The 24076-nt window shown below is 47.1% G+C and overlaps 1 protein-coding gene across 1 annotated transcript in view; it reads right to left on the reverse strand.

Moving 5' to 3' along the window:
• The window catches only part of DHX29 (DExH-box helicase 29), a 1004292-nt gene that overhangs the window by 57979 nt on the left and 922237 nt on the right, over positions 1 to 24076 (reverse strand). The gene's annotated exons all lie outside the window — the stretch shown is intronic.

Here is a 24076-nt window from a genome sequence, read left to right on the forward strand (position 1 = left end):
CATTGTGGGGAGCATAGGTTTTATACTTGAAGGGATCCCTTCCAGTACAAAAAGTATGCTATTAGACATTTCCCTTGGCGAGGACAAGTGGGCAAAAAACTCAGCTGCGTAAGTTTTCGGCACTACGCGAGCTCCGCAGAGTGCAGAAATCTCTGCAAACGGAGCGGAGTTCACCACCCAGGCCTACTCGTACAACTACCTCAAGGAGCAAAGGATTTTGGCACAAATCTCTGTCTACAATTCTTTGTAGACAGGGATTTTGCTTCAAAATCCATGGGTGTTTGCATCGGAAGACCCATGCACCACTCATGGAATGCCCCCTTGACACTTGACACAAAGTAACACAAGGCAGCACACTGCGCAGCTTTGCTGTACTTTGGGTTACAATCAAATAGTAAATCACACTACAAAACTCTGTGTCAGGTTTGCGTAAAAAAAGTAACGCAAACCCTAAGCAAAGTGTTTGTAAATCTGGGCCCAAAGTTCTCTTCCGAGTCTGTTATGTGACTGAATTTTGCTCATCCATAGTAGCAGCCGCAGCCAATCTATAGGGTCTGAGGGGCCATGCCCCCTCACCTTTTGCCCCTCTAGAACAGTGTCTGTCAGGCTGAGCAAAGGTCAGCCTGATGTACACTGTTCATTTTCAGGTCAGGCAGCCAGGAGCTAGACATGCGCTAAATGCGCAGGCTCCTGGCTGCCTGAGCTGAACTTTGCTGGGCTGAGGAAGTCACAGTTCCTGTGGACGTGACCTCCTCAGCTCAGCAAAGGCCTTGAGGCACTCTCCCTCAATGACAAGGAGTAGCATTGCTCATTGCCTTACACCTGGGCGCTTCACTTTTAAGCACTGAAGAGCCCAGGGTCGAGTGTCAATCAGTGACACTTCATCACAGAGTAGGGTGGTGTCAGCAGACTCACTGACCCATCCCACTCCGTGACGACGAAGGAACTGCTGCCTTCCCTTATTGTCTGGCCTCCGAGGCAGAGCTGCAAGTAAGAGTGTTTTTTTTTTTTAATTAATGTTTAGTGTGTGCGTGTATGTTTGAATATTTGGTTATGAGTGTTGTGAAAGGATGTGCGCATGTGTGGGAATGCATGGTTGTAAGTGTGTATGTGTGTGTCCCGTCCAACCCCCTCCCTCCTAAAATTACCGGTCTTTTATTGTACTGTCAATGTTAATGCAGATCTATCATAGAGCCTGTTCAAAGTGTGCCAGCCCTCCAGAGATAATCTTGACAGTTGAGTGCAGTGCTGTCAAGTGTCCCTGTCAGATGTGTGATACCTTCAGCTAGTCAGGGCATTTTAGCCAGCAGCAATCTGCCTTCTAGGACTTCAAATTTAGTTTTGCCCATTTTAAGTCTGGGTTTCAAGTCTCAGAATATTATGTACTGAAAGCCAATTCACCAGAAGTGGTAACCCTTGGCATGAAGCAGATATGTGACACAGCTCCCTAACCCTACCAATTTTACAGAAGGTTAGGAACAGGCAGTCAAAAGTGGAATAAAATGCAATTTTGTTATGAGCAAGACTAGCCAGATAGAACTGTCAAAGTAAATGCATGGATTACTAAAAGTATACACAACTTTGAGCACTGCCTTTCATACTTACGTCGCGGAAGTTATTTGAGTCCTTATTAATGCATGAGAAACACACACAGACTAGATCAGAACCAGGTCACAGAAGGCTGAGTCTCAAAGAGTCCAGGCTTGCCGAACTTCTATAAGTTTAAGTGGACACTTTTCCCAACAAATGAATTCGCAGATTACTACCAATGGAGGGTCCGAGAGCATAGTTTGAGGTCTGCAGGTCTTTCCTGCATGACGCTGGAGTCAATGAAATTGTGTTGCCCAGCAAACATGCTACTTCCTTCATCCAGCCTGCCAAGATGCTGGCATTAACTGTTTTTTGGGTCTCTAAAGACATAGATATAATTGGACTAGTATAGTTCTCTGTCAATCAACACTCTGTGTCGGGTCTAGGGCACTATGCCTTTCGTCAATTTGCACCTCTGAGTCCAATTTTTTGTGCATGTACTCAGGCACTCTGGAAGAGTGTGCCCAGGATAACAAGTTAGTTCTACTCTGTATCAAAAAGGAGGAAAAGCAACAAAGGATCAAGTGAATACTCCTGTATATGGAACCCTTTAGCATGATTGACTTGTCTCACAATGACTGAGTGATTGTCCAAATCTAGGATGGTGAAATTTGTTGGCATCACCCTTTGAAATGATATCAAAAACATACCACTCCACAAATTTGTTTACTTCCTATCCAGAGGGGCTTGACTGTGGGATCGTTCAGCTTCTCAAAAAAGCATCTTTTAGGTTTTAAAATAGATCTTGTGGTGTGAAGCCATAAGACATGATAGTTCCTTAATGATCATGAGGTCCTTTTTAGGGAATGTAACTTTCCCCCTCCTCCCAATCTGGAGTTCAAAGCATTCACACAAATCATGGTCTAATCAAGGACAATGTCGGCATCCCTAACTAAAGTGCTTGCCTAGCCTCTGGCACTTGTGGAAGTCAAGGCCAGGTAAATGTTAGAACGACACCTAGCCTAGTTGTCATCCGATGGTAGCTACAGGAGACACACCCATCTAACACAGTTGAATGCTGTGCTTTCGATTTCAGCACACTGCTCATTTCACAGCTAAATAGCTCTCTAGGTATAACAAAGTGAAAATCCCTGAGTGAGATCAACACAACAGGAATGGCTGCCAGCATGACTGTCTCTGTCACAACCCAGGAATCCCAAGAAGTCCTCCTCTAGGAACAGATACATCCTGCCCTGGGGATACTTTGGGGGGCACCTCAAATAATAAGAACTCTCTCCACACCTCAATCGCGGGTTGCAGTTCCTAATCTTAACCCTGGAATGTAGACTGGAATGCCAGCCCTGGAAGATTCTCAGACAGGCAGTGAAGAATTAGCTTTTCTTGATTCAATTGTATTGCTTACCTACCCAATGGCCACTGAGGTAGGTGCAGTCACTTATGCTCCCATAGCTGTGTGGATTCCACTAAGATGTTTACAAAGCTGAATATGCAAGCAATGCAATAATTCAAGCATGTAAGGAATGCAAGGAAAGCTCCAAACGTCATACAATAGAATAAAGTTTACAGGATTCATAGAGAATGGTGTGGAATATTTTATGTTCTTTTTATTGTATTTTGAAGAAAAGAACATACAAAAAGTAAACAATAAACATCATACCAACAAATGATTCTCACGTGGTGACCTCCCTCCCCTTATGGCAGTGACAATGCAGCATGCTCAATAGTAAGTGCGCAAGAACGTTTCGCAAGAACGGTTCACGCCTAGTACACCATCTAGCCAGATTTCTTTCAGTTCACTATCTGCGAACTGTAAATTATTGGGGCATGTCAACGCTCTGCAGTTCTTTGGCAAACAACTGTAAGAATAGGCAAATCTCTGGTCTTCACCGTGGACTGCTGAAGTAATCTTTTATATACCCAGCATCTGTCAAGGTCTATTACACTAATCTCTTAGAGAGGGGACAAGTGGTTTACCTCACATAGTGAAGATGCACTGTTTCGCAGCCATTAGTAAATCTTTAGCAAGTGTTTTCAGACTCCCTGCACACTACCTTTAATAGTTGGCACTCAGCTTAATAGAATGGCAGCTGGAAATAGGGATGTTAGGGCTGGTTAGCGCGTCTATCCCAAAAATTCTCCCAGAATGCAGTCACTTTCAGGCAGTCCCATATAATGTGATGCATCTACCCAATTTTATTAATTCATGTCCAGTACAGTCCTGATAAGTGTGCATTCATTAAATGAAGCCTAAGTGGGGTAAGTTGCCAACAGGTTAGCATTTTACTAGCTGCTTCCCTGGCTGCATGTGTGTGATTCCTCTGCAGGCATCCATGAAAATAATGTCACACTGTCCCAGCCAGAACTCCATGCCCACTTTCCTCTCCCAACTTCCTCGGGCTTTGTTCTTTGTGTTCGCTATACCCTTTATTAATTGTTTGTAGATTTGTGAAATCATGTGAGCATCATTTTACTCTTGTGTATAGCTTCCCAAAATCAGTGAGTTGCAGGTTACTGCCTCTTTAATCTTTTTTTGTAGGTCCCTCTGTCTAGCCTGGGTTTATATTTAGTGTTCACTTTCACCTAGGGCATAGTCTCGTTTCACCTGCTCAATGATTTTACCGAAATTGAGGTAGAACATAAAACCTCTTTTGATCCACCTCGCTTTTCTCTATCGTCTGAAAGCCTACGTAACTGTGCTCAGGGTAAAGTATGGGTTCCCAAACATGGGAGTAAAGAAGGGTGGATGTTTCGAAAGGCCAAGCTGTTCCCCAAAATGTCCTATACCTGTAGCATCATCCTAGTTATAGGAGAACGAATTAAGGGGCACATTATCAAGCAAGGCGTTAACATTATCGCCGCTTTAGTGGCAGAAAACTGCTGCTAAAGTGGCGATAATGGGCTTGATAATATGCCGCAGAGAATTCCAATAGAAGCCCATGTTGACACCAGGACATGGGCTTCTATGGGAATTCTCAAGGGCATATTATCAAGCCCATTATAGCAGCTTTAGCAGCAGTTTTCTGCCGCTAAAGCGTCGATAATTTTATCGCCGTTTCTTGATAATATGTCCCTAGATTAATTGCTCTAGATTAAGGGTCACATGTATCACGCATTGTACCAGTCACAAACGTCCCAGTTCTCAGAATCGGGCTGTTTGTGACCGGTAAAATGCATTTTGGTATGTATGTATTCCAATTTGCGATTTGGTAACATGTTACCGGATTGCAATTTGGAATTGCGAATACATACCGATTAGGTAATAGGAATGGGCACTTTTAGGGCATCCTTTTCTAATACCGAATCGCAGCTGTATGTAGGAATGTTTTGCGACCGAAATGCAGTCACAAAACATTCATATTTTACCACCTACTTCCAGTAGGTGGAAACCAATTCACAAACGGTAAGGGGTCCCCAAAGGATCTCTTCCCCTTTGTGAATGTTCGTAAAAATGTTTTTCAAGAGCAGGCAGTGGTCCCAGGGACCACTACCTGCTATTGAAATATGAAAAGTCAACTTTTAATTTTTCTTTTTTAAGTGCAACCCTTTTTCTTCAAGGGAAATGTGCTGCATTAAGAAATAATTGATTGCTTTATTTAAAAGCAATCACATACATGGTGGTCTGCTGACCCCAGCAGGCCATCATCCCTGTGATTTTAGCGATTCCTAATGGGTCACAAGTTGCAACCTGCCTCATTCACATTAATGAGGTAGGTCGATTTGCGACCCATTAGGAAATGCTAAATGAAACTCATGGAGTTTCATACATTCAAACAGCGATTACCTAATTGCGATTTGCTGAGAATCGCAATTAGGTAATCGCTATTGGAAATAATTATGCACATGGCCCTATGGGTTTTGCCACGGAATATTCCAAAGAAGCCCACTTCTAAATGGTAATCAGTTAAGCCCTACTGACGTTTTGATTCTGACCTGGACCACCCTAATTAGAAGCTAAAATCAATCGCTTGGTTAGAAGACTGAAAGTTCTGGATCCTCAGCATTTAGTGGCCATTCTGGATTTTATGACTATAAAGTCCAGCATGCCTGTTGTAGCTGCTGTAGTATATATCAGTGGGATGGCCTGGAATGCCTTGGCAGCACGTTCATCTTGATAGAAGCTATAGGTCCTTCCCATGAGAGTGAACCATCATGCCAGCTTTGTAGATCTCTCTTAATTTCCCTCATTAGTGGCATTGTATACCTCCCGTAGGATAGGGCCCAGGTAAACCCCCAGATATTTAATGGTACTGCTAGTAATTTTGAAGTGAAAATGCTAATGCAGCCCTTCTAGGTCATTGGAGATCATATTGAAATCAGTTACCTAAAACTTGAACATGTTTACTTTGAATTCCTGAAACTTTACTGGAGGAACTACATTCCTTTTGTGAGGTGTCAAAAGTGCCCTCGGGTTAGCTAGCGAGATCTTAACATCGTTATCAAAGAGAGAGAGATGCCAAGTTTCACCCCTCAGACATCTGGGTTGGAGCAAATCCTCTGGGCTAGAGGTTCTTGATAAAGGGCATCAAGAAGGGGTGACAGTGGGCAGCTCTGTCATGTCCACCGCTCTATTACCACAGCATGTGAATCTGCCCTATTGACAATTCATTTCATCATAGGATTAGTGTACCCTGAAAATGTTATCTTGATAAAGCGATCCTCCATTCCTCGACCCCTCAGCACTGCCTTCATAAAAGGCCACTCCACTCTCACATGCCCCTTTGAGGTTGAGGGACAGTAGGGGCATGGCATCCTTAAGGGTATTGGTTATGTTGATAAGATGCAGGACTTTTTTTTGTATTGTCCCCATCCTTTTCTTAGGAACAAGTCTTATTTGGGCAGGGTGAAACAGTTCTTGCATCAGGTATTGCAGCTGGTTGGCTATTATTTTTGTGTAGATTTTAAAATCAATATCAGTACAGATATCAGCCAGGAAAAGCTGCAATGTTTCAGTTGCCTCCCCTTTTTGAGAATGACAGACACTCTCACCTCAGACATGAATAATGTGACCGTTCCTCTAAAGGCTATCGCAGTCAGGGATTTTGTCATTAGTGGTAGCTGTAATGGCCAAAGGTTCCTGTAAAAGGAGAGGGTGAACCCATGAGGTCCAAGAGTCTTAGAAAGCTTGAGGGGCATATTATCAACGGCCAGCGATAATTATCGCTGGCCGTACATAGCGATAGAAATATTATCGCCGGCTATCGCTGAATATTATCGTCATGATAAGGCTATATTTACAACGCATAGCGCTATGGTGATAATATTTCAGCGATAGCGGTGTTTCCAATGGAACATCGCTGGTTTTCCAGCGATGTTCCATTGAAAACAGCGATAACATTGCTGATAGGACCCTGTGGTCCTATCAGCATAATCCATCTCCCATTAAAAGTATGCCTTAGTCAGGAATCTAACAGACGTTAGATTCCTGAGTTAAGGCTGAGGTAGAGCGATTTTTTTTTTTCGCTGCACCTCCTTGTTAATATCGCAAAGCTGCCTTCACGATATTAACATGTGTTGTTTTCACAGCCACGCCTTCTTTGCATCTCATTAGCGATGCGAGGCTGTGAAAAAACAGGCTCTACATCAAGGAAACACGCGCTTGATGATATTGCGATACAATTATCGCAGCTTTTCGCCCAAAAACGGACGCTAAAGCGGCAATAATTATATCGCCAGCCCTTGCTAATATGCCCCTGAGTCCCCTCATGGCCAAGATAATTTCCTCTGCCGTTATCATGGGGGCTTCCAAGAAAGCAACTTGATCCAGAGTTAATTTGCGAAGACTAGATGCTTGTTGAAACTGTCGAATAAATGTGTAATTAATCTGTCAAGCTGTACAGAGTACCTGGTAGAATTCTGTGAATGCATGCCGTTCATTATATTCATGCATTTCAAATGTGCAGCCTGAGGCTCTGATCGGCAGAATGTTGTATTGAATGCGTTTTCTCTGCAGTTTGGCCACTAACATTTTTCCTGCCTTGCTACCCCATTCATAATATTTTTGATGGATTTGTGCTAAGGAGTACTCAGCTATGCTGATGACGCAGTTAGCTCCGTACATGCATTTTCAGGCTCCATGGGGCATATTTATAATAACTGACGCATCCCTGCATATCAGCTGGGATGCGCCAGTTATTTTGCGCCCCAGCTCCGCCATCATGGATGCGCCGCATTTATAATGCGGCGCACCATGGGGCAAAAATGGCACAGATGCGTCACGCATCTGTGCCGTAAAAGTGGCGCATTGCTGGAGTTGCGTCGCAAGCGCGACGCAGCTCCAGCAATGCTCTGGGGGGCCCTATCTGCACAATGCTGCGTCAATCCTTACGCCTGCTTCAAGCAGGCGCAGGGTTTTGACGCAGCATGGGCTCAAAAGTGACTGAGTGAAATCTTGTAGATTTTACTCAGCCACTTTTAGGAGGCGCTCCTGCGCCGGAACGCCCCCACCTGCCCTGGAACGCCTACATGTGGCGCAGGGCTTTACAACGTGACGCATCTCCCAGATGCGTCACGTTGTAAATACCCCGCACCATGGCGCAGGATTTGCGCCGCTGCTGCATCACAAAAGTGACGCAACGGCGGCGTAAATGAGGCGCAAGTCAAACATAAATCTGCCCCCATGTTTTTTGGAAAAGAGTTTTCTTGTGGACTTCAACCATTTGTAGGTCAATTTGAAGGTCTTGTAGGTACATCGACCGGATCCTGGCTAGCCTAGAGCTTTCCACTATACATGGCCAACGGTGGCCTACTTTCAGATAGCAGTATCGCTCTACTGCATTCCCCAGTTTTATTGTGTAGACCTGGAACCGCAAATCTTCCTTAGCTACCCTATCTCTGAGTAGGTGTTTGCTGACCTGCAATCTTGGCTGTTAACCCTGTTCAGTCCCATTCATGAAAATTCCACGGCAAGTGAGGTATGGTCAGAAAGGGAATTCACCTCAATCACGCAAATTCCCCACTATGGCGCACAAGTGGAATGGCCGCCATTGTGTGAGGCTCCCGCAGCCTGGCACCGATATTCTGATAATTATCCTGCCCTGACGGCGTGGCTTGCTCCACACACCATCGGCATGCGGAGCCTGAAGCCTGGGGAATAAGCGACCCAGGTATGGAGGATGACCGTCGCGGTTTGCAGCCATTACTGCTGAGAACAAATGAGACCGCGGCGCGTCCCTGAGTGGCCTGGGACTGTCGCTGGGTGAAGACACGCACGCAAGCACCGCGGCTCACATGTGACTTGTAGGCCGGGGTACTGAAATGGCGGCGGCTGCAGAGCGGTGAGTGCCTCCGCATCAGCTCACATACATCCTTCCATTGAGATGCGCGCTAGAGAATCCAGCAGCTGATTTGTTATCTGCACTAGCATAGCTGGTAACAGGCATAAGTGGGCGGTGAAGCGCTGGCTTTAAATACCGTGCGGATGGCGGATCGGCCATAAGCGGCGATGGCGCCACACAAATACTCTGCGGGAGCGGCTGTCATGGGTGTAGTGTGAGATACACAACATTGCAAGGGAGGATCCGATCTGGACAGCGCAGAGACTGGCGCACATGTGACACTGCTGATCAATAGTGTTGTAACACCACCATCTCTAACTGCGTGACGGGGGCAGAGGAACTCCTCACAATATTCGAGACAAATTGACGGGCCGGGGAAAACACACTACTTGATGTTAGAGTACTACAGGTCACCAAGGACTACCCACGCTAATGGTTGCGAGTGGTGCACTTTCTTCGACATAGTCTTAGTGGCGTGTCAACTTTTGTGGAGCGCCGGTCGGCTGTGCTCTACTCCCATAAGTGCCATTACAGCAGAGTAGCATCTCCTGGGGGTGTGCCAGGGAGCCCCCCCTTTTTTTGCTATCTCCCCACACACGGGCCTCACATTGCTTACTACATCACTAGGCGACTCAAAATGGGGAAACCAGACGCGCGCCAACCGCGTCTCACATTTGACGCGAAGAAAAACACTTGCCTGCAGACAGTAGAGGTGGACAATGGCGCAGACAGTCCGCTGCAGGAATCACAGCCCCCACAGGGCGAAGACATGAAAGCGATCCTCCTGGAGGTGCAGCAGGGCTTTGCGAGCATCGCTGACAAAATGGATACCCTGACCACGCACATGGACGCGATAGTTCACAAAATAGACGGTCATGAGTCACGCATAAAAGACACTGAACAACGCATATCAGATGCTGAAGATGCTGCGTCCCACATCCAAAGCACAGTGACGCAGATGGACAAGCTACTAAAGATTATAGCTGCCAAGAACGAGGACATTGAAGCGCGAAGCCGAAGGAACAACATACGCGTACTGGGAATACCGGAAAGTACCAACACGGGCAAAATGGAGGAATACATTGAGAGGTTGTTGCTGGCGGTGGTGGGGGCGGAATCTCTCTCCCCACACTTCATAGTTGAAAGGGCCCATCGATCTCTGGGGCCGAAGCCACTCCCTGGAAATATGCCTAGACCCATCATTGCGCGTCTTCTGAATTACAAGGATAGAGACGTGGCCCTAACGGTGGCAAGAGAGAAGAAACAATTGCACTTTGAGGGGGTGCCCATCACTATGTACCCTAATTTCATTGCACTTGTGCAAGAAAAGCGACGCAAATTCCTCCCTGTAAAACAAAAGCTGCGACAGGCCCAAATTGATTATGCCCTTCTATATACAGCACGCCTCCGGGTCACGCATCAAGGTAAACAAATGTTCTACACAAAGCCTCAACAAGTTGAAGAATTCCTAAAACGTCTCAAAAGACAAAAGACTGCCACCCCTGCACCAGAAGACTCGCCAAGATCCCACTCACCGAACATAGACTGATGGATAACATGACGGATGGCTGCTTGTGACTTTTTGATCATAAACACGAACACTGCAATGCTGCGACGCGACAGGCGTCTGCACACCATGATTTCACATCGCTGGAGCGCATGAACGCGAGGGCGAGATCTGCCTTCTCATGGGCTACAAAATCCAAAGGCATCCAGGCACCCTCGAAGCCCATTAGGGGACTTGTTTGTCAGCACGGATACCCCTGAACGGCGAGAGGTACCCGTGGGCCACCCAGCAACACTTCCCCCCTAAGGGAGATCCCCTTGTCAGGTTTCCTCTGGTCACTGACTAGAGAAGTTCAAAGTAATGGTTTGTTTACTGGGTAACAGGGAGGTGGGAGGGCCGAACGTAACTAGCATAATTGAGATGCTTGAGGGGGAGGTAGGGTTATGGGTTAATGACTACTTTGACAAGCGTAACTTACAGCACTTCTTTTGTAAATGTGACTCTCTAATTGTTCGATTATTACTATGTACGGCTTTGCAATATAGCAGGTATTGCTTTACAAGCGGGTGTGGTGGACCCGGTGGATAAATCCCAACTGAGAATAATGTCCTGGAACGTCAGGGGCTTAGGGGACCCGAGAAAGCGCAGACAGATCCTAGCCTATCTGGATCGTCAACAGATAAGCATTGCTCTGCTTCAAGAGACCCACATTAACCCACACTCTTCAACCACGTTTGCTGGCAAGTGGGCGGACAGCAGACTATTCTCCTCATATTCCTCTTACGCTCGCGGCATAGCTATATTAATCAAAAAACAGACACCTTTTGCACTGGGAGGCGCGATAATGGATCCCCAAGGGAGATATATAATAGCATGGGGGCGCTTGGCAGGGATTCGGTCACGATAGCAAACTGTTCTGTCCCTAATGTAGACACTCCTGAGTGTTATACTAACATTTGGGGAAAAATTGAAAATGTGGGATCCACCCATATAATTTGGGACGGGGACTTTAACATAGCTCTTAACCCAACCCTGGATAGGTCCAACAGCGCAACGCATCATTACAATAACTCTCAAGCGGTACTGCTGGGGATACTGGACGAAGGGGGTCTGATAGATAGTGCTACACCCACCCACAGGCCAAAGAATGGACGTACTTCACAACATACCTGGCACATGGGCTCGACTCGACTATTGTCTACTCTCAAGGGGCCTGGGATCGGGAATACTTGAAACATTCACCTCACATTATAATATGCTGTATACCACACATTGCACTGGGTCAGTGGACCTCGATAGCTTCTTAGGAGACGTGGCACTTTGGTGGCTAAGTGATACACATAGGGAATTCCTATGCATCCCTTTCGAGCTGGACGAAATCAGGGAAGCGATAATGCAGCTGAAAAATGGGAAGGCACCGGGCCTTGACGGCATTCCCGCTGAATTTTATAAAAAGTATATTGATATCATGGCTTCAGTTCCTAAAAATGTATATGAGGAATCCTTAGAAAATGGTGTGCTCCCCTCCTTGATGAGGGAAGTGCTGGTTACATCCCTCTTGAAACCCGGCAAACCTCCTGATTCCTGCGACTCTTACAGGCCACTGTCGCTTATAAACAGTGACACGAAAATATTAGCTAAGGTCCTGGCTAACCGGTTAACTCTTTTAATGGATAAGCTCATCCTTCCCGATCAGTCGGGTTTTGTCCCCGGACGTGCCACCACCCATAACCTTCGCACCCTGTTCTCCTTGCTCCAGAACGTAGCACCTGAATTCCCACTAGCTGCAGTTTTCTTGGATGCCACTAAGGCATTCGACTCTGTGGAGTGGGATTATCTCTTTGGAGTACTGCAGTGCATGGCCTTCCCTCCTCTGTTCATATCCTGGATCAGATTACTATACCTTCCTTCTGCCAGGGTGTTGATCAATGGGCACCTCTCTCCCGCGTTTTCCATCACGAGAGGCACCCGGCAGGGATGCCCGCTATCTCCACTCCTATTCGTCATAGCGACTGAACCACTGGCTTCCAGGCTTCGTCAGCGCCACTAGGACAAGGCTTTCTGTTGTTGTTTCCGCCAAATTTTGATATCCCTTTATGCAGATGACATTACTCTATATGTTAGAGATCCCCAACAAAACATCAACCCCCTATTGCGGGAATTCATTGTCTTTGGTGGGTTATCCGGGGTTAATATTAACTGGGGGAAAACTCAAGTTTTTCCTCTGACACCAGCGGTCACTAGATTTGCTCTCGACTTCCCGTTGGAATGGTGCGATACCGACCTTCGCTACCTGGGTATACAGCTTTCCAGAGACAGAGAAAACATCCTCCGTGTCAATTATGGCACAGCTATCACACAACTTACCAGCAATGTTACTCGCTGGATTTCCCTCCCTCTCTCGCTTGCAGGCCGCGCTTCCCTAATAAAAATGGTTGTTCTCCTGCAGTTCTTATATCTCTTTATGAATATACCTTACAACTCCGGTCCCTACTTTTTAAAACTCTTCGCACTGAATTACTTAGATTGCTTTGGGGAGGTAAGCAGCCAAAATGAAAATGGTCTGTACTCAAGAGACCCTATGCTCAGGGTGGTTTTGATATTCCAGACTTTGAGGTCTATTTTTTAAGTGCACAAGTTCATTATGCTTATTATTGGATCAACCCCCCCCCCAGATACATGCCGCAGGTAGCTACAGAGGATTGGCTTGCTGACCCCCTTCCTCTGGATGGTATTATACATGCACCTGTCAGAACTCGCGCGACGCCACAGTCACAGGTACGGTTGACGCATGGAACCGTATCAGAGACCTTCTTGATTCCCCCCTGTTATACTCATCGCGGCATGCCACTGTTGCAGGAAAAGGGATTACATAAATTATGCTAACGGATCAATGTTACTAAATGGGGCGCTCTTCAGACCAGTTATTCCATGGGATTCGACCCTCGCCTCTAGATTATTTCTTATATGTCCGACTCAGACAGGGGGCTCGGTCAGTTATCCCAGACTTTCCGCGGGAGCCCACGAACCTTACCCCGTTACACCAAATGTTGGGCTCCACAGATGGAAAACCCCTAGTATCTAGGCTCTATAACAGTATACGCACACAACAAACGGAGGCAACCAGTCCAGCCCGCACACACTGGGGTATGGAACTGGGGAGGGAGGTGACTGACGAATAATGGACATATTGTTGTCTCCAAACTTCACAAATTTGTTGTAGACTGCGTGTCATACACTATAAATTCCTACACCGTCTGTATTATACACCTGCCAAAAAGTATAGATTCAAACTGTGTGATAATGATTGCTGTGAGAGATGTAGAAGGCCGGGGGCCGGATTCCTGCATTTAGCATAGGAATGCCCAAAGATTCTGGAGTTTTGGGAGCAAGTCTTTGAGGCACTTGAGAAAATGACTAACAGCCCACTGGGGAGAGACCCCTTGATGGCGCTTTTGGGCTACATCACACAGATACCCAAGTCACATCGCAAGTTCCTTGCCGTGTCATTCCTACTGGCCATGCGTAGAGTGGCTTGCAGGTGGGGTAGGAGACGAGCTCTGAAATTCAAGGACTGGCTGGAGGACCTACTCTATTGTCAGGAGCAACTGACTGCTTATGCTGAAATGCTTCCGCATGCTTCTAGGTCCAAGGATATATGGGGTCCTCTCCATGGCTATCTCCTCATGCAAAACTCAGATGAGTCGGATCCCTCCCCCCTGGGAACTGGTACCTAACTGTTATACGCAACATGTTTTTCCTTGTCTCCCATGCTCCCCCCCATACTACAGATCTATGAAATACACTCTAATATCATTGCTCTACGCTCTGTGGTTTCCTACTTCGTCACTGCTGCTTGAGGTTTCGAGACGTGAGACTTACGTGATATGTAAGTAATATGGTGCTGCATGCCTGCTGATATGTACCCCTGATGTTCCAAATGCACTTCTGTTCCATTATTCTCGCACAATGTGGCTTTGCTGTTATTGTATGCTATCCAGGATTTGTCCACATGATGATTTTTGTTATTGTATAGAGATAAGAGAGATCACTATGCCAGACAAGCGCTTGTCAATCTTATGGTTTTCAAAAACTGAAATGTTTGTTAGATATGATGAAAATTATTAAATAAACGGTTAAAAAACTAAATAAATAAATAAAAAAACATGTGCATTAAGCAACAATCACACAGCATGAAGTCCATTCTTGTGTATGAAAATCAAGTTGAGGGAGTGAGAAGGATTATCGTGTGTTTGCTCCACTTCTCAATAGTATGCAAGTACTTGATCAATAAAGAGGAGCATGCTCCAACCTGAGTAAAGTCTCACTTACCTGTACCTAGATGGGTATGACCAATGGGATGCCGTGTGGAATGAATAGTCCCTCTTCTCCAGCTTGGTGGTGCTAGATATCTATCTGGTTTGAACCAGATATTGATGCCAAGGAGACACCGTGTTCCCTTAGTGTGCTGTTTATCAACAGCCATCTCCCTTATTTGTCTCTGACGATATTGTTAGCTGAAAAACTATGTGTTGCCCTAATATAATCCCCAGCCCTATAGTTTTAAGGTTAGCCCTCTGTTTTGGCTTTTTCTGCTAGTTTCTTCCCTCTTTCCGCCATTTCCCTCCTCCTGTCACCCAGCACCCCGCCCTCCCCTCAGGACCTATTTAATAGAGGCCACAGCACGACCCCATTGAGCAGGTCCTCATGCCAGCTCCCCCAGAGACAGTTCTCCTGTCCAGCTTGCCCGCAGTCCGCTACCCTCTGCTGCATGTCTACCTGTTACCCTCTATTTGTGCCTCCGCTGCTGGTTTCTTGCTCTGTTTTGCCTTTTCTGCTAATTTTTCAGCTCTCTGTTTTGCCTTTTTCTGCTTGTTTTTCCACCCTCTGTTTTGCCTTTTTTCCTAATTTTTCTGCCCTCTGTTTTGCCTTTTCTGATAGTTTTTCTGCCCACTGTTTCGCCTTTTTCTGCTCACTTCTTCTCACTTCCTGCCGTTTCCCTCTTCCAGGCATTTCCTGTCACACAGTGCCCTATTGTGAGAAGTTGGCCTGGTATATGATGTTCACTAGTTAAAGTGACCACCTTGTACCATGCCAAGCAACCCTTATGGTGTGGTTGTAAGTCAACCTTTTCGGACTAGCTGCCCTAGTGGTAGCGTAGGCTAAGCAGTCTTTGAGGCTAAACTCGTTAAAACGTGTTAAGCAGGCTGTTTTACCATATGTAACCCCCCTTTATACCAATGAAAGGACACCACACAGATATATATTCAAAATATATATGTATTTATTACTCAAAGTATCCCCTAGACTCTTTATGAGCACAGGAGCACAAATCGTTAAACAAGAAAGTATTACAATATACAGAAGTTGCACTTTATATGGATAGGCCCTGGTGGCCGATCAAACCATATACTAAAATAGTGGTATAAGTACCACGAATAGGAAAGGGAAAAGGCCTAGGGCCTCTAGAATCGCTGGGCCTACAAGGAGCTAACTTCAGTTAGTGACCAGGAGGTCCACGGGTCGCGTGTGCAGTGAGGAAAGTTACACGCGGGCTCCCATAGGTTTTCAATGGGTGCGTAAAAGTTCAAAAGTTACTGCTAGAAGGGTCTTCTGGATGGACTACGAACTTAAGACTTAAAACACAGACACTAGAGATGTTTCTCTACACTTGGGCACCGGAGTGCCAGCTTTACCTCACCCACAGGAAGCGGGTGCATAGGTCTTGAAGTGCGTCGGGTTTCGTCTATCTGTTCAATGGAGCCTGATGACAAAGATGCTGCAGGCGGTCGGTCCAGAAGAGATGCGGTGGATCCACGGGTGGCTCGGAGTTGTAGAAGACCTGAAAGCAGAGGGGACAGTGTTCACAGTCACTAGCCAGTGACCGGCGTGGCACCAGGTAGGTACCAGGCGATGTCGGGTGCAAACAGGTGATGAGGGGTAGCTTGTCTCCGCAGCCACGTGGTCCCTGAAGGTCGACGACGTCCAGGAGTCGGTTCACGAGCTGTCCCACGCAGGCTCTCGCTGTCGGCGGTGTCGGCGACTCGAAGGAAGCAAACAAGCCTTGACAAAAGCAGGAGTCGTGAAGAATGAAGAAAGCTGATGGTTCTGACCAGCAAGGTCAGAGGGGCTGCTCCTTTGGAGGGCAGCCGGGGCCAGTCTGGAGCAACCAGACCAGCGTCGTAGTTTTCAAGTTAGGTCGCCAAAATGGCCACTAGCCAACGGGCCAGGGACCGGACAGGCGCGTCGAGATGCAAAGTGCAGAGGGGCCCCACGCAGATCGTGGAGATGCTGGAGGGCTCACCTTTGGTGCAGATGCTGCTCGGATGTTGGGCTTCTCAGGACCCAAAGCACAACTTGGAGGGAGCCTCTGTTGTCGCGCTTGCAGCTTGTCGTGGGTCTTTCAAGATGGCTGGCTCCACGTGTCTCGGTGCCTCCACTGGTTCCTTCCTTTCAGGGACTGTGGATCGGGCGGTGAGAGGTCTGGAGGTCCAGGTCTTGTCGGGCTCGGGCTCCTGCAGGAGGCGGCGGCAAAGCAGACGTCGAGTAGCTGGTTGGTGCTTGCGTTAGCAAGATGGTCACTCCCTGACCATAGGGGAGATTTCCTTCTGTCCTCTGTGCAGCAGAGCGTCGAAGTTCCCGTCTTCTTCTTTGTAGTAAGTTGATTCCAGGATGTCTGAAGTCTTAGGACACAGCTCCTACCTTTAAGCGGATTCTAGGGGCCGGACTACCTGCTAGGTCCCTCCCTAAGGGTGGGACCAGGAAGGGGGGTGGTTACACCCCCAATCCTTTGTCCAGCTCGCCCCAGGTCCAGGGCTGGTGTGCCCCAGGACCAGTTTGAACTGGCATATGCACCGAGGCTCCTTGTGAGCCTCAGGCATGTCTGATTCCATTCCAGCCCTACCTGACCAATACACAAAATCCTGTCTGGGGTGGTGCACGCACCTCCCCTGGAAGGAAACCCTTTGTCCACATCTCCCAAGCTGGAAGGACTCCCAGCAGCAGGAGGGCAGACTTGTGTCTGTGGTGGCAGCATCCATTTTGTGGAGCTGAGGCTATGTCTGATTTTACCCGGGTTTCAGGTACTGTACATGTCGTGTCCCTCTAGAAGGGTGGAATGCTAACCCCGTCGCCAGAATTGGCGAGGGGTTAGTATTCCAATTCGTATGACACCTTACTCGACATGTTTTGATAAAGCCAAACCAAAGATAGCATTTAACCGCGAGGTTCATAATGCACTTAAGAGTATATGGTATGACGATATCTGGAAACGGTAGAAGGAAGTTGTTCCGACCACTGCAGACAGGCTCAGCTCATGCCAGAGCACCATCTCACATGGAACCAAGCACTCTGCCTTCAGGATTGTTAAGGCCTGCCATAGGAGTGACTTATAGGTTAACATGTGTCCCATTTAAGGTTAGGTATAGGTATACTACACCTAAGTAAGAGGTGGTTACACCAACTTACCCCAGCTGAGTGATCAGCCAGTTGTGTCAAATTGCTAGGCCAGGCCAGGGGTGGCACAATACATGCTTCAGCCCCTGGTAGGCCTTAGATACACCAATGCCCTGGATACCTAGTGTACACTGGTACAGGGGCTCACAGGGTGATCCAATTCCAATTGGTTATGCACCTGGGGTGCATAGTGTCAATTTAGTAGAGAGAACAGCAGGCTGGGGTTCTGATTAGCAAGCCCACAGCCTCAATATGTCAAAAACCAGTGAAGCAAAAAGCAAAAATTTGGGGTGACCATAGGATAGCAGACCCTACTCTCCTACACAACCCCCCCCCCCCCAAACGCAGGGACATTAAACTAGCCTTGACCAGTCTCGTCTTCATGTCCTAAGTGGAAGTACCTGGAGAGACCATCTGCATTCCCATGGTCTGTACCTGGCCGGTGCTCCACTGTAAAGTCCATCCCCTGTAGGGAAATGGACCACCTAAGCAGTTTGGGGTTTTCACCCTTCATCTGATTTAGCCACAAGAGGGTCTGAATCTTGAAGTGAGTGCCAAACAAGCATGGCCTCAGCTTCTTCAGGGCCCACACCACAGCAAAGGCCTCCCTCTCAATAGCTGACCAATTCTTCTCTCTGGGGGTCAACCTTCTGCTAATAAAAGCAATGGGTTGGTCTTGACCATCTATATTAAGTTGTGACAGCACAGCTCCCACACCCAACTCAGAAGCATCTGTTTGGACAATAAACTCTTTGTAGTCAGGACTTTTCAGGATAGGTGCAGAGCACATGGCCTTCTTCAGGTCATCAAATGCCTTTTGACAGCTTACTGTCCACTGAACCTTTTTGGGCATCTTCTTGGATGTCAGATCATTAAGAGGAGTCACAATGGACCCATAGTTCTTAACAAACTTCCTGTAGTACCCAGTCAAGCCCAAGAAAGCTCGAACTTGAGTCTGGGTGGTTGGAGGAGACCAGTCCTTGATGGATTGTATCTTACTCTCCAGTGGTTCAACTTGGCCTCCACCTACAAGGTGGCCCAAATACACAACCTTACTCTGCCCTATCTGGCACTTAGTAGCCTTGATAGTGAGGCCTGCCTTTTGCAGAGCCTCAAGTACCTTCTTCAGGTGGATCAGGTGATCCTCCCAGGTGGAGCTAAAGACAGCAATGTCATCAAGATATGCTGCACAAAAGTCATCCAACCCAGTAAGGACTTGGTTCACCAACCTTTGGAAGGTGGCAGGTGCATTCTTCAGACCAAAGGGCATCACCAAACATTGATAATGCCCACCTGGGGTTGAAAATGCTGTTTTGGCCTTAGACTCCTCAGCTAATCTGATTTGCCAATAGCCAGCTGTCAAATCAAATGTGCTCAAAAACTTAGCAGAAGCCAGTTTATCTATGAGCTCATCTGCCCTTGGAATAGGATGTGCATCTGTCCTAGTGACAGCATTGAGTCCTCTGTAATCCACACAGAACCTCATCTCTCTCTTGCCATCTTTGGTGTGAGGTTTGGGGACCAGAACCACTGGGCTAGCCCAGGGGCTGTCTGAGGGCTCAATGACACCCAGTTCCAGCATTTTGTGTACCTCAGCCTTTATACAGTCCCTGACGTGGTCAGGTTGTCTGTAAAGTTTGTTCTTCACAGGCAGACTGTCACCAGTGTCCACCACATGGGTACACCAGTCAGTTTGACTAGGTATCAGTGAGAACATATGTTGAAATGATTGTAGAACCTGTCTACATTCAATCTGCTGATGCTCAGTGAGGTTGCCTCCAAGGGTCACTCCTTCAACTGAACCATCTTCAGGGTTCTGAGACAACAGGTCTGGGAGAGGGTCACTCTCTTCCTCCTGTCCCTCATCTGTAGCCATGCGCAAGCCCATGTCTGCCCTGTCAACATATGCTTTTAACCTGTTAACATGGAGTACCCTGTGGGGACTCCTGGGAGTTCCTAGGTCCACCAAGTAGGTAACCTCTCCCTTCTTTTCCAGGATTGTATGGGGTCCAGACCATTTGTCTTGGAGTGCTGCTGGGGCCACTGGCTCCAACACCCATACCTTCTGTCCTGGCTGAAACTCAACCAAGACAGCCTTTTGGTCATGCCAAGCTTTCTGTAAGGCCTGGCTTGCCTCAAGGTTTTTGGATGCCTTCTCCATATACTCAGCCATCATGGAGCGGAGACCAAGTACATAGTCCACTATGAAAACAAGTTACTTACCTGTAACTGTAGTTCTCCAGTATTGGACCTTTCATAGATTCACATGCCTGAATCATTCCCCGTCGTCGAGACGGGAGTCTCCGGTACATAAAAAAGCTTTGCTTAGTATCATAGCAAACAGAAAAAAGGCCTAGGCCCATTTTCCTTTGCAACCCATAACCTTCGTTATGTAAAAAAGGACTAAACCAGTCCCTGAGCCAATCAGAGCCTCTCACCCTCTAGAACACTCCTGAGAGAACCTTCTGCCCTCAGATTTTCGTGCACTTGTGCAATAACACTCTTTGTGCTAAATCCGAGGTGAGCCTCTCAGGGGAGGAGGGTGGGTTGCATGTGAATCTATGAAAGGTCCAATACTGGAGAACTACAGTTACAGGTAAGTAACTTGTTTTCTTACTCCAGTATTGGAGCCTTTCATAGATTCACATGCCTGAATCAGAATAGCGAGCAGTAAATAAATGCACATTTTTTGTTACCTAGAAAGTGAATCCAGGAAACATATACAGTGTGATAAAAATGGTATCTGTAAACCAAATTCCACCTCTCAAAATTTCTTTGCAAATGGTAATACAATAAACAACCATAAAATGTGCCAACGTACATAACAAAGGAAGGAGGGATGGTAAAGAAGGCTCACCGTTACTGGATAAGGTTCCTCAGCACCGCTTCTCCCACTGCCACATCTCTCTCTGTGGCTGCATCCAAGCAGTAATGCCTGGTGAAGGTGTGTGTACTCGTCCAGGTCGCCGCCCTGCAGATATCCTGGATCGGTACTCCTGCAAATAGAGCAGTAGAGGTGGAGACTGCTCTTGTAGAATGAGCCCGGACTCGTGCATTCAAAGGTCGGCCAGCTGCCTGATGACAATACCCTATGGCACTTGATATCCATCTGGCAATTCCTCTCTTTGACAAAGGGAAACCCTTTCTGGGTGCGCTGTAGGCCACAAAAAGCTGTGAAGACTTGCGGAAAGGCTTAGTTTTCAGCAAATAGAATTTCAAACAACGCTGGACATCCAGCGAGTGGAGAGCTCTTTCCGCCGCTGTTGATGGTTGTGGAAAAAATCTTTTGAGAATTAAAGGTTCGTTCAAATGAAAGTCAGTTGGAACCTTAGGGATGAATCTTGGATTAGTCCTGAGTATTATCCTGTCCTCCTTGAACTGCAAGAACGGCTCTTGGATCGTGAGAGCCTGAATTTCTCCCACTCTCCTGGCTGAAGTGAGTGCAATGAGAAGCGCAACTTTCCAGGAAAGAAATTTCAGTTCCGCCCTGTGAATTGGTTCAAAGGGCTGTTTCATCAACTGGGAAAGAACGACATTCAATTGCCAGAGAGGTGGCGGTGGTTTTATTGGAGGAAAAACTCGGAACAGACCTTTCATAAACTGCTTGATGACTCTAGCAGACCACAGAGATGGACCAGAGGCCGTTCTTCTAAAGCGTGAAATTGCAGCTAGATGTACTTTTATAGACGCATGCGCCAAACCAGACTTAGCCAAAAGCAAGAGGTATGGAATAATCTCGTGAGCTTCTGAAAGCAGCGGATGAATGTTAGACCTTTTGCACCATAAACAGAACCTTTTCCATTTCATCCGATATGTCTTGTTTGTACTATCCGCTCTAGCTCTAGATAGAATCTCTCTGCACTCCGTAGGGATATTCAGATGTTGAAATTCACGGTATTCAGGAGCCAGGCTGCTAACTGCAGAGATTTCGGATCCGGATGCAGCACTTCCCCCTGGAACATTGTCAGCAGAGACGGTATCGGCTGCAGGCAAATCGGGCGCTCCTCTGACAGTAGAAGAAGCTCTGCAAACCAATGCTGTCTGGGCCACCACGGAGCTATCAGGATTAACCTGCATGGTTCTTTCTTGATCTTCATAAGAACCCGCGGCAGGAGGGGAATTGGAGGAAAGGCGTAGGCAAAGATGCCTGACCATGCCATCAAAAACGCATTCCCCCAAGATCCCCGTTGGGGAAGCCAGCTTGCGAAGAACCGGCATTTTCTGTTCTCCCTTGTCGCAAAAAGATCTACTATTGGAGTTCCCCATTTCTGGAAGATGTTGTCCAAAATCCCGTTGTCGATTTCCCAATCGTGACAGACAGACTTTAGTCTGCTTAGAGTATCCGCTTTGGTGTTCTGGTCCCCTGGAAGATGTTCCGCTGTAATGGATACTTCGTGTCGTAGAGCCCATTCCCATATCCACTGGGCTTCCCGAGACAGGGAGAGAGATCTTGTGCCTCCCTGTTTGTTCAAATAGTGCATTGCTGTTGTGTTGTCTGTTCTTACCAACACGGCTGCACCTTGAATCCTTGGCAGGAACGCTAACAATGCTAAGCGGACGGCTCTGAGCTCCAAAAGGTTGATATGCAATTGTTGTTCGTCCGCTTTCCAACGACCGCTGACCTGCAGATCCTGAAGGAATGCTCCCCATCCTTCCAAGGATGCATCTGTTGTAATGACCAATGGAGCTGGCTGAGTCAGGAAAGAAAGACCCTGTGAGATGTTTCGTTTTCGGGTCCACCATGTCGCCGCGTGGACCATGATCGGCGTCACTTTGATTATATCCTCGAAGGATCCTGTCGCTTGATGCCACTGAAGATCCAATTGCTCTTGTAACGGACGCATCCGTAGTCTGCAGCAAGGTACGAGGGGAATGCAAGATGACATCGTTCCCAGCAAAGACTTGTACCTGCGTACTGAAAGAGACTTTCTTTTTATAAACGCCTGGGATAGAGATATTATTCCGCGCTGTCTCTCCTCGGAGGGGAACGCTCTGTTTACCTCCGTATCCAGAATCGCTCCCAAGAAAGTTATATTTCTTGAAGGTTGTAGAGTCGACTTCTCCTCGTTTAGAGTGAGGCCTAAACTGGCAAATAGTTCTATGCAAGCCTCTGTTGACAACTGGGCTGACGCTTTCGATGGAGCCTTGACTAGCCAGTCGTCGAGGTAAGGAAACACTTGGTGTTTCTGTCTCCTTAGTACCGCTGCCACTGGAGCCAGACATTTTGTAAAAATCCTCGGGGCCGATTTCAGACCAAAAGGAAGCACCCTGAATTGGTAATGATCTTCGGCCACCACGAACCGAAGGTACTGCCTGTGTGAAGGATGGATTGGAATATGGAAATATGCATCCCGTAAATCCAGTTTGGTCATATAATCCTCTGGGTTTAACAGCAGCAGAATATCCTGGAGGGAAATCATTCTGAAGGTCTGATCCTTGAGGTAAGTATTTAGGGATCTGAGATCCAAAATGGGGCGCCATTGAAGAATGTTTTTCTTGATCAGAAAAAACCGGGAATAAAATCCCCTTCCTTTCTGGGAATTCGGTACCGGTTCTATTGCTCCCTTTCGGAGCATTGTCCGAATTTCTTGACGCATCTGATGCAAATACTTGACCTCTTGAAATCTTGGAGGTGAACAAGGGGGGCTTTCCAGAAATTCTAGAGTATGACCGAATTGAATTATCTGGAGGACCCATTGGTCCGTCGTTATCTGCTGCCAATTTTGATGATGATAGGAAATTCTTCCACCCAGGGGAATATGTGACATATGAGGAGTAAGTGTCACCAGAATGTCATTGTCTTCGGGTGGTGTCTTTCCCTTGACGACCTCCTCGACCTCTAGGAGTAGATTTTGTGAAACCTCCTCTTTGTGAATATTGTTGTTGACGATATGGTTGAGATGATGTGGAGTAGGAAGAATAACGGCCTTGTTGATAACCCCCTCTATAAGAGGGCTGGCCCCTACCACGTGAGCCACGAAAAGGAACTTTCCTATACTGCAATGTTCCCAGAGATTTCGCTGTTTCCGTATCCTTTTTTATACTCTGTAAGGCCTCATCCACATGTTTTCCGAACAGATCTTCCCCATTGAACGGAAGATCCAAGATCTTATTCTGGACTTCAGGCCTAAAAGATGTTGCTCTCAACCATCCTTGTCTGCGCAAAACCGCCGCTCCTCCCAGAGATCTGAAGGCCGTGGTCGCAATGTCCATTGCACAATCTATGACTTCAGCCGAAGTCCTTTCACCCTCCTGGAGGATTTTTCTAGCCTCTTGTCTGTCCGCTTCA

Source organism: Triturus cristatus, chromosome 2_1, assembly GCF_964204655.1.
Source record: "Triturus cristatus chromosome 2_1, aTriCri1.1, whole genome shotgun sequence".
Taxonomy (NCBI): domain Eukaryota; kingdom Metazoa; phylum Chordata; class Amphibia; order Caudata; family Salamandridae; genus Triturus; species Triturus cristatus.